The sequence below is a fragment of the Coregonus clupeaformis genome, unplaced genomic scaffold (assembly GCF_020615455.1).
Source record: "Coregonus clupeaformis isolate EN_2021a unplaced genomic scaffold, ASM2061545v1 scaf0463, whole genome shotgun sequence".
NCBI classification, from domain to species: Eukaryota; Metazoa; Chordata; class Actinopteri; order Salmoniformes; family Salmonidae; genus Coregonus; species Coregonus clupeaformis.
Window position 1 is genome coordinate 1 of NW_025533918.1, and position 7,700 is coordinate 7,700.

The following is a 7,700-nucleotide window of genomic DNA, read 5'->3' on the forward strand; positions in this document are numbered from 1 at the left end:
GAAATATGAGGACATTTTTGGAGTCCTCATTTTTCCGAGCTCACTACAGTGTTCTAGACGACCATAGAATGCCCCTAAACCAAAAATCTGAAAAGTCTTTAAATGTCACAATCTCATGATTTGAAGTGTGTGTGTGTGTTTACGCTTTTTGCTCACCTGTGAATACGCCACCTAGTGGTCAGTTTTGGAACATTAACACACTTTAAACACACTTTAGTCACGTGACACACTTTAGTCACGTGACACACTTTAGTTACGTGACATTTCCTGATTTTGTTTGAGCACACTTTCCAACTATTCAAGATAGATTTACTTGAATACACATAATACATGTCATCATAGTCAACTATAACTAAGCTTTGGATAAAAGCGTCTGCTAAATGGCATATTATTTATTTATTATCATAAAATCCTCCTAAATCCCTCAAATAAAAACGTAATTTAGCATCAATTAGCCAGATAAGCTAATGTTAGCAAATTAGCTGAAAGGAATGAAAAGGACTTTTGCCACATGGAAAATTCAGAACTGGAAGAAGTGCAAGAGAAATGAAGGTAATACATTTATTTTTCTTCATTTACAACTAAAGAGATAGTTATTATCTAAGCTGTTCTTACATTTAAGTGTTCTTGACCACAAATGTTACTTAGCACTATCATGTTTTTCCATTTAAAGCCAAAGTGATGATATTGGTTGTTCAGTTCAGATAATGTTATTTGTAGAGTTTACAGTACTATACTTTTATAACAGTATTTATCTTTGAAGGTGTTAAGATTGCTTACTGTGCTTACTGTGAAAAGATTGCTATTGTGATTGCAGTTGCATAAGGTTTGCACTGATCGGTTAGCCTAATAAGCTAACCGGATACTGCATTAGTAAGAACATGAGCACGATATGACTAAAGGCAGACTAATACCATTTGATATATCCTTATTCGATTCAAATCAAGTATTAGTCTTTTCTGTATTTGTCTCGCTGACTTTTTGTCATCCAATGTAGATGTTTTCTAGTTGAGGAGCACATGGGCAATTGAAGAGCATGTCAAAACGAAGAGCCAGACTTAGTCCTGAGGCTGAGGCTATTCATTTTATTATTTCTGGAAGTGACAAGCCTTGTATAAAGTCAAATGGATCAATGACTATAAAGGTATGTTATACACACAAGCTACACTTATTGGGTCATACCATATTGGGATGTCATTTGAAACACATTCAAGTCTTACACAAGTGAAAAAATCACTGCGTACCGCTGCATTAGACACATACGGCTTTAACATCCAATTTCAGAAGTTATGTTGTGATTCTTTTGCAAGCAGTTGGGGGATGGGGAAAAATATTCAAGATTTATGAACTACACCTCCCAACTTCTATTAGAATGTGTGATATTGGTGGTAATTTCCTTGGCCAGTCGGCAGACCGTTCGCGCTATGTGTGAAAGCCGGTAATGTGATTTAAATTCAAAAATGTTTTTAACATTTGATCATAACAACCCCAACGATAAACGGAATGTAGAAGCATTTGGGTGATAAAAATTTACAATATATGTGAATGATGCGTATCAGCGCGTAGAACAAATACGGCACCATTCAAGTTAACAGAACAGCGAAAATGCACCGCCGAGTAGGCCTACCGACAGAGTGTTCACAACATGAGTGGGTGTGTGCGTAATCCCTGCCTGTTGTGATTTGGGATTTTTTGTGTACGCTGATGTCCTTAAATACAAAGTCTGCAATAAAGCGGTCTAAAGCGAGGAGTCAAAGGCAGACTCAGCGGTGCAAGTCACTGCAGGTCTAGTGGTGATAACTGCTGGAACCTGACCGGGGATCACATCTCTTTTTGCCCCGCTTTAACGCCATTGTTTCGGCGTTTCCGTTTTTAGCTGTAGATCTGTCATTAAATCCAACATAAAATACGTCTCCTCGTGATTTCATAGTTTTCAGACCAAATTTATTTTGAATGATGTCACCTTTTTGGGTCCTTACCAGTTTGCACCCCTGCAATGGATCTTTCCCCTAAATATTAAATCATACACATTGATAAGCAGGCTAAATGGGTCTGATCAACTGCAATTCATTAACCTAATTTGAACTGTATTACTTGATACTAAGTTCTTAACTTTGTTACATCAGGACGTGGTGTATTTGCCTCAGCACCAATTGAAAAGGGATCCTTTGTCCTCGAGTACCGTGGGGAGTTTATATCGCAATATGAATGGGACAAGAGGCAGGGGAAGTATACGGAAAAGCAAAATGCTTTCTTGTTTGATTTTGAATGGAACAATGGCTCATGGTGGTAAGTAAAACCCTATAAGACATCAGTTAATCTCTATATGTTTATATGTTTTGTGGAGAAAACGTAAATCTGTTTCCCTCTTCAATTTTAGCATAGATGCATCCTGCGAAGATGGTTCACTGGGGAGGCTGGTAAATGATGCCCACAGGTCCCCAAATTGCAAAATGAAAAAGATGATAGTCCAATGTAAACCTCATCTTTGCTTGTTTGCTATTGAAAACATCCAAGCAGAGAGTGAAATAACCTATGATTATGGATAATCTCAGTGGCCATGGCGTGCTCTGGTAAGTAAATCTGCTTTGATATATTATAATGTATAGGATCTGTCAAAGAATTATAAAATATATAAATACATGTCCCTTCTTACATGTATGTTGTCACCGCTTTATATATATATATACAGTTGAAGTCGGAAGTTTACATACACCTTAGCCAAATACATTTAAACTCAGTTTTTCACAATTCCTGACATTTAATCCAAGTAAAAATTCCCTGTTTTAGGTCAGTTAGGATCACCACTTTATTTTAAGAATGTGAAATGTCAGAATAATAGTAGAGAGAATTATTTATTTCAGCTTTTATTTCTTTCATAACATTCCCAGTGGGTCAGAAGTTTACATACACTCAATTAGTATTTGGTAGCATTGCCTTTAAATTGTTTAACTTGGGTCAAACGTTTCGGGTAGCCTTCCACAAGCTTCCCACAATAAGTTGGGTGAATTTTGGCCGATTCCTCCTGACAGAGCTGGTGTAACTGAGTCAGGTTTGTAGGCCTCCTTGCTCGCACACGCTTTTTCAGTTCTGCCCACACATTTTCTATAGGATTGAGGTCAGGGCTTTTTGATGGCCACTCCAAAACCTTAACTTTGTTGTCCTTAAGCCATTTTGCCACAACTTTGGAAGTATGCTTGGGGTCATTGTCCATTTGGAAGACCCATTTGCGACCAAGCTTTAACTTCCTGACTGATGTCTTGAGATGTTGCTTCAATATATCCACATAATTTTCCTTCCTCATGATGCCATCTATTTTTTTAAGCGCACCAGTCCCTCCTGCAGCAAAACACCCCCACAGCATGATGCTGCCACCCCCGTGCTTCACGGTTGGGATGGTGTCCTTCGGCTTGCAAGCCTACCACCTTTTTCCTCCAAACATATTGATGGTCATTAAGGCCAAACAGTTCTATTTTTGTTTCATCAGACCAGAGGACATTTCTCCAAAAAGTACGATCTTTGTCCCCATGTGCAGTTGCAAACCACAGTCTGGCTTTTTTATGGCGGTTTTGAAGCAGTGGCTTCTTCCTTGCTGAGCGGCCTTTCAGGTTATGTCGATATAGGACTTGTTTTACTGTGGATATAGATACTTTTGTACCTGTTTCCTCCAGCATCATCACAAGGTCCTTTGCTGTTGTTCTGGGATTGATTTGCACCTTTCGCACCAAAGTACATGCATCTCTAGGAGACAGAACGCGTCTCCTTCCTGAGCGGTATGACGGCTTCGTGGTCCCATGGTGTTTATACTTGCGTACTATTGTTTGTACAGATGAACGTGGTACCTTCAGGCGTTTGGAAATTGCTCCCAAGGATGAACCAGACTTGTGGAGGTCTACAAATTTTTTTCTGAGGTCTTGGCTGATTTCTTTTGATTTTCCCATGATGTCAAGCAAAGAGGCACTGAGTTTGAAGGTAGGCCTTGAAATAAATCCACAGGTACACCTCCAATTGACTCAAATGATGTCAATTAACCTATCAGAAGCTTCTAAAGCCATGACATCATTTTCTGGAATTTTCCAAGCTGTTTAAAGGCACAGTCAACTTAGTGTATGTAAACTTCTGACCCACTGGAATTGTGATACAGGTAGTGAAAAATTGTCTGTAAACAATTGTTGGAAAAATTACTTGTAAGAAGTAGAGTCTAACCAACTTGCCAAAACTATAGTTTGTTAACAAGAAATTTGTGGAGTGGTTGAAAAACGAGTTTTAATGATTCCAACCTAAGTGTATGTAAACTTCCGACTTCAACTGTATACACTGATTAAATAGAGTATAATACAGAATATTTATTGTTGTGTTTCGTTGCAGACACCAAGTGACAAGATCCCAGCTCAAGCTTCAGCAGACCCAGAAGTGAGACAGAGATCCACTTCATCCTTCCAACAGGTTATTACACATTTATTGTAGATCTTTTCTATTTAAATTAAATTGTTGTCTCAGTTCATTCCAAAATATGAATTAAATGGCTTTTTACTGTATTACAACCAACCTTTTGTGTAAAATGTTCACAATATCAAAATTCCCATAACTTCTTTCGATATCATAGCATAAACAAAATTAGCCCGACCATTTGACAGAACTAACCGCCCCTCAAAACATAAAATTAATCTTTATTCTCTCTAATGCCTATGTTTTTGTATTTTTGGGGCAATGTTTTTGCCCATTTAACATATTTCTTATCAATTTGCGTGATTTAATTTATATGGCAGTTGATCCATTTACATTGCTTTTAAGGTGGTGAGCTTTCTTTGACAACAAAAGGATAACTCAAAGTCAGGAACCTTGACTCTAGATGTGTTCAGTCGTCAAGTCCTCATTTGGTAATTAGGCTGTTCAAGACGTAAATGTGTTTCAGATGACGTCCCGATATGGTATGACCCAACCAGAGTAGAGTGTGTGTGTTACACGGTCCTCATATTGTTGGTTAGCAGATATTGTACAGTTTTAACCATTTCTATAGAGTCTTGCATAAAAAGCCCAGATCCACATATGAATTATCTTTCCTAACATCTGTGGTCAATGAAGCCCTTGACCTCAGCAATGAGTCTCACCCCAAAGGCGATTATGATAGACAGGTGGTAGGAATATATTGTGACTGAACTGAGTATGATCATTAGTTTACGAAATAGATATGATCTATATTATAAAACACAATATTTCTGACATGTTATTGTTGTATTTCGTTGCAGACACCAAGTGACAAGATCCCAGCTCAACCTTCAGCAGACCCAGAAGTGAGACAGAGATCCACTTCATCCTTCCAACAGGTTATTACATATTTATTGTAGATCTTTTCTATTTAAATTAAATTGTTGTCTCAGTTCATTCCAAAATATGAATTAAATGGCTTTTTACTGTATTACAACCAACCTTTTGTGTAAAATGTTCACAATATCAACATTCCCATAACTTGTTTCGATATCATAGCGTAAACAAAATTAGCCCGACATTTGACAGAACTAACCGCCCCTCAAAACATAAAATTAATCTTTATTCTCTCTAATGCCTATGTTTTTGTATTTTTTGGGGCAATGTTTTTGCCCATTTAACATATTTCTTATCAATTTGCGTGATTTAATTTATATGGCAGTTGATCCATTTACATTGCTTTTAAGGTGGTGAGCTTTCTTTGACAACAAAAGGATAACTCAAAGTCAGGAACCTTGACTCCAGATGTGTTCAGTCGTCAAGTCCTCATTTTGTAATTAGGCTGTTCAAGACGTAAATGTGTTTCAGATTACGTCCCGATATGGTATGACCCAACCAGAGTAGAGTGTGTGTGTTACACGGTCCTCATATTGTTGGTTAGCAGATATTGTACAGTTTTAACCATTTCTATAGAGTCTTGCATAAAAAGCCCAGATCCACATATGAATTATCTTTCCTAACATCTGTGGTCAATGCAGCCCTTGACCTCAGCAATGAGTCTCACCCCAAAGGCGATTATGATTGACAGGTGGTAGGAATATATTGTGACTGAACTGAGTATGATCATTAGTTTACTAAATAGATATGATCTATATTATAAAACACAATATTTCTGACATGTTATTGTTGTATTTCGTTGCAGACACCAAGTGACAAGATCCCAGCTCAACCTTCAGCAGACCCAGAAGTGAGACAGAGATCCACTTCATCCTTCCAACAGGTTATTACACATTTATTGTAGATCTTTTCTATTTAAATTAAATTGTTGTCTCAGTTCATTCCAAAATATGAATTAAATGGCTTTTTACTGTATTACAACCAACCTTTTGTGTAAAATGTTCACAAAATCAACATTCCCATAACTTGTTTCGATATCATAGCGTAAACAAAATTAGCCCGACCATTTGACAGAACTAACCGCCCTCAAAATATACAATTAATCTTTATTCTCTCTAATGCCTATGTTTTTGTATTTTTGGGGCAATGTTTTTGCCCATTTAACATATTTCTTATCAATTTGCGTGATTTAATTTATATGGCAGTTGATCCATTTACATTACTTTTAAGGTTGTGAGCTTTCTTTGACAACAAAAGGATAACTCAAAGTCAGGAACCTTGACTCTAGATGTGTTCAGTCGTCAAGTCCTCATTTGGTAATAAGGCTGTTCAAGACGTAAATGTGTTTCAGATGACGTCCCGATATGGTATGACCCAACCAGAGTAGAGTGTGTGTGTTACACGGTCCTCATATTGTTGGTTAGCAGATATTGTACAGTTTTAACCATTTCTATAGAGTCTTGCATAAAAAGCCCAGATCCACATATGAATTATCTTTCCTAACATCTGTGGTCAATGCAGCCCTTGACCTCAGCAATGAGTCTCACCCCAAAGGCGATTATGATAGACAGGTGGTAGGAATATATTGTGACTGAACTGAGTATGATCATTAGTTTACTAAATAGATATGATCTATATTATAAAACACAATATTTCTGACATGTTATTGTTGTATTTCGTTGCAGACACCAAGTGACAAGATCCCAGCTCAACCTTCAGCAGACCCAGAAGTGAGACAGAGATCCACTTCATCCTTCCAACAGGTTATTACACATTTATTGTAGATCTTTTCTATTTAAATTAAATTGTTGTCTCAGTTCATTCCAAAATATAAATTAAATGGCTTTTTACTGTATTACAACCAACCTTTTGTGTAAAATGTTCACAATATCAACATTCCCATAACTTGTTTCGATATCATAGCGTAAACAAAATTAGCCCGACCATTTGACAGAACTAACCGCCCCTCAAAACATAAATTAATCTTTATTCTCTCTAATGCCTATGTTTTTGTATTTTTGGGGCAATGTTTTTGCCCATTTAACATATTTCTTGTCAATTTGCGTGATTTAATTCATATGGAAGTTGATCCATTTACATTACTTTTAAGGTTGTGAGCTTTCTTTGACAACAAAAGGATAACTCAAAGTCAGGAACCTTGACTCTAGATGTGTTCAGTCGTCAAGTCCTCATTTGGTAATTAGGCTGTTCAAGACGTAAATGTGTTTCAGATGACGTCCCGATATGGTATGACCCAACCAGAGTAGAGTGTGTGTGTTACACGGTCCTCATATTGTTGGTTAGCAGATATTGTACAGTTTTAACCATTTTTATAGAGTCTTGCATAAAAAGCCCAGATCCACATATGAATTATC

The 7,700-nt window shown here is 37.1% G+C and overlaps 1 long non-coding RNA gene across 1 annotated transcript; it reads left to right on the forward strand.

Moving 5' to 3' along the window:
- Positions 1 to 28: 28 nt before the first annotated feature.
- Positions 29 to 4,408, forward strand: LOC121574719. Its single transcript, XR_006658704.1, has 4 exons — positions 29 to 1,144; positions 2,127 to 2,289; positions 2,381 to 2,573; positions 4,369 to 4,408. It is a non-coding gene; the product is annotated as an uncharacterized LOC121574719 (long non-coding RNA).
- The last annotated feature ends 3,292 nt before the right edge of the window (positions 4,409 to 7,700 follow it).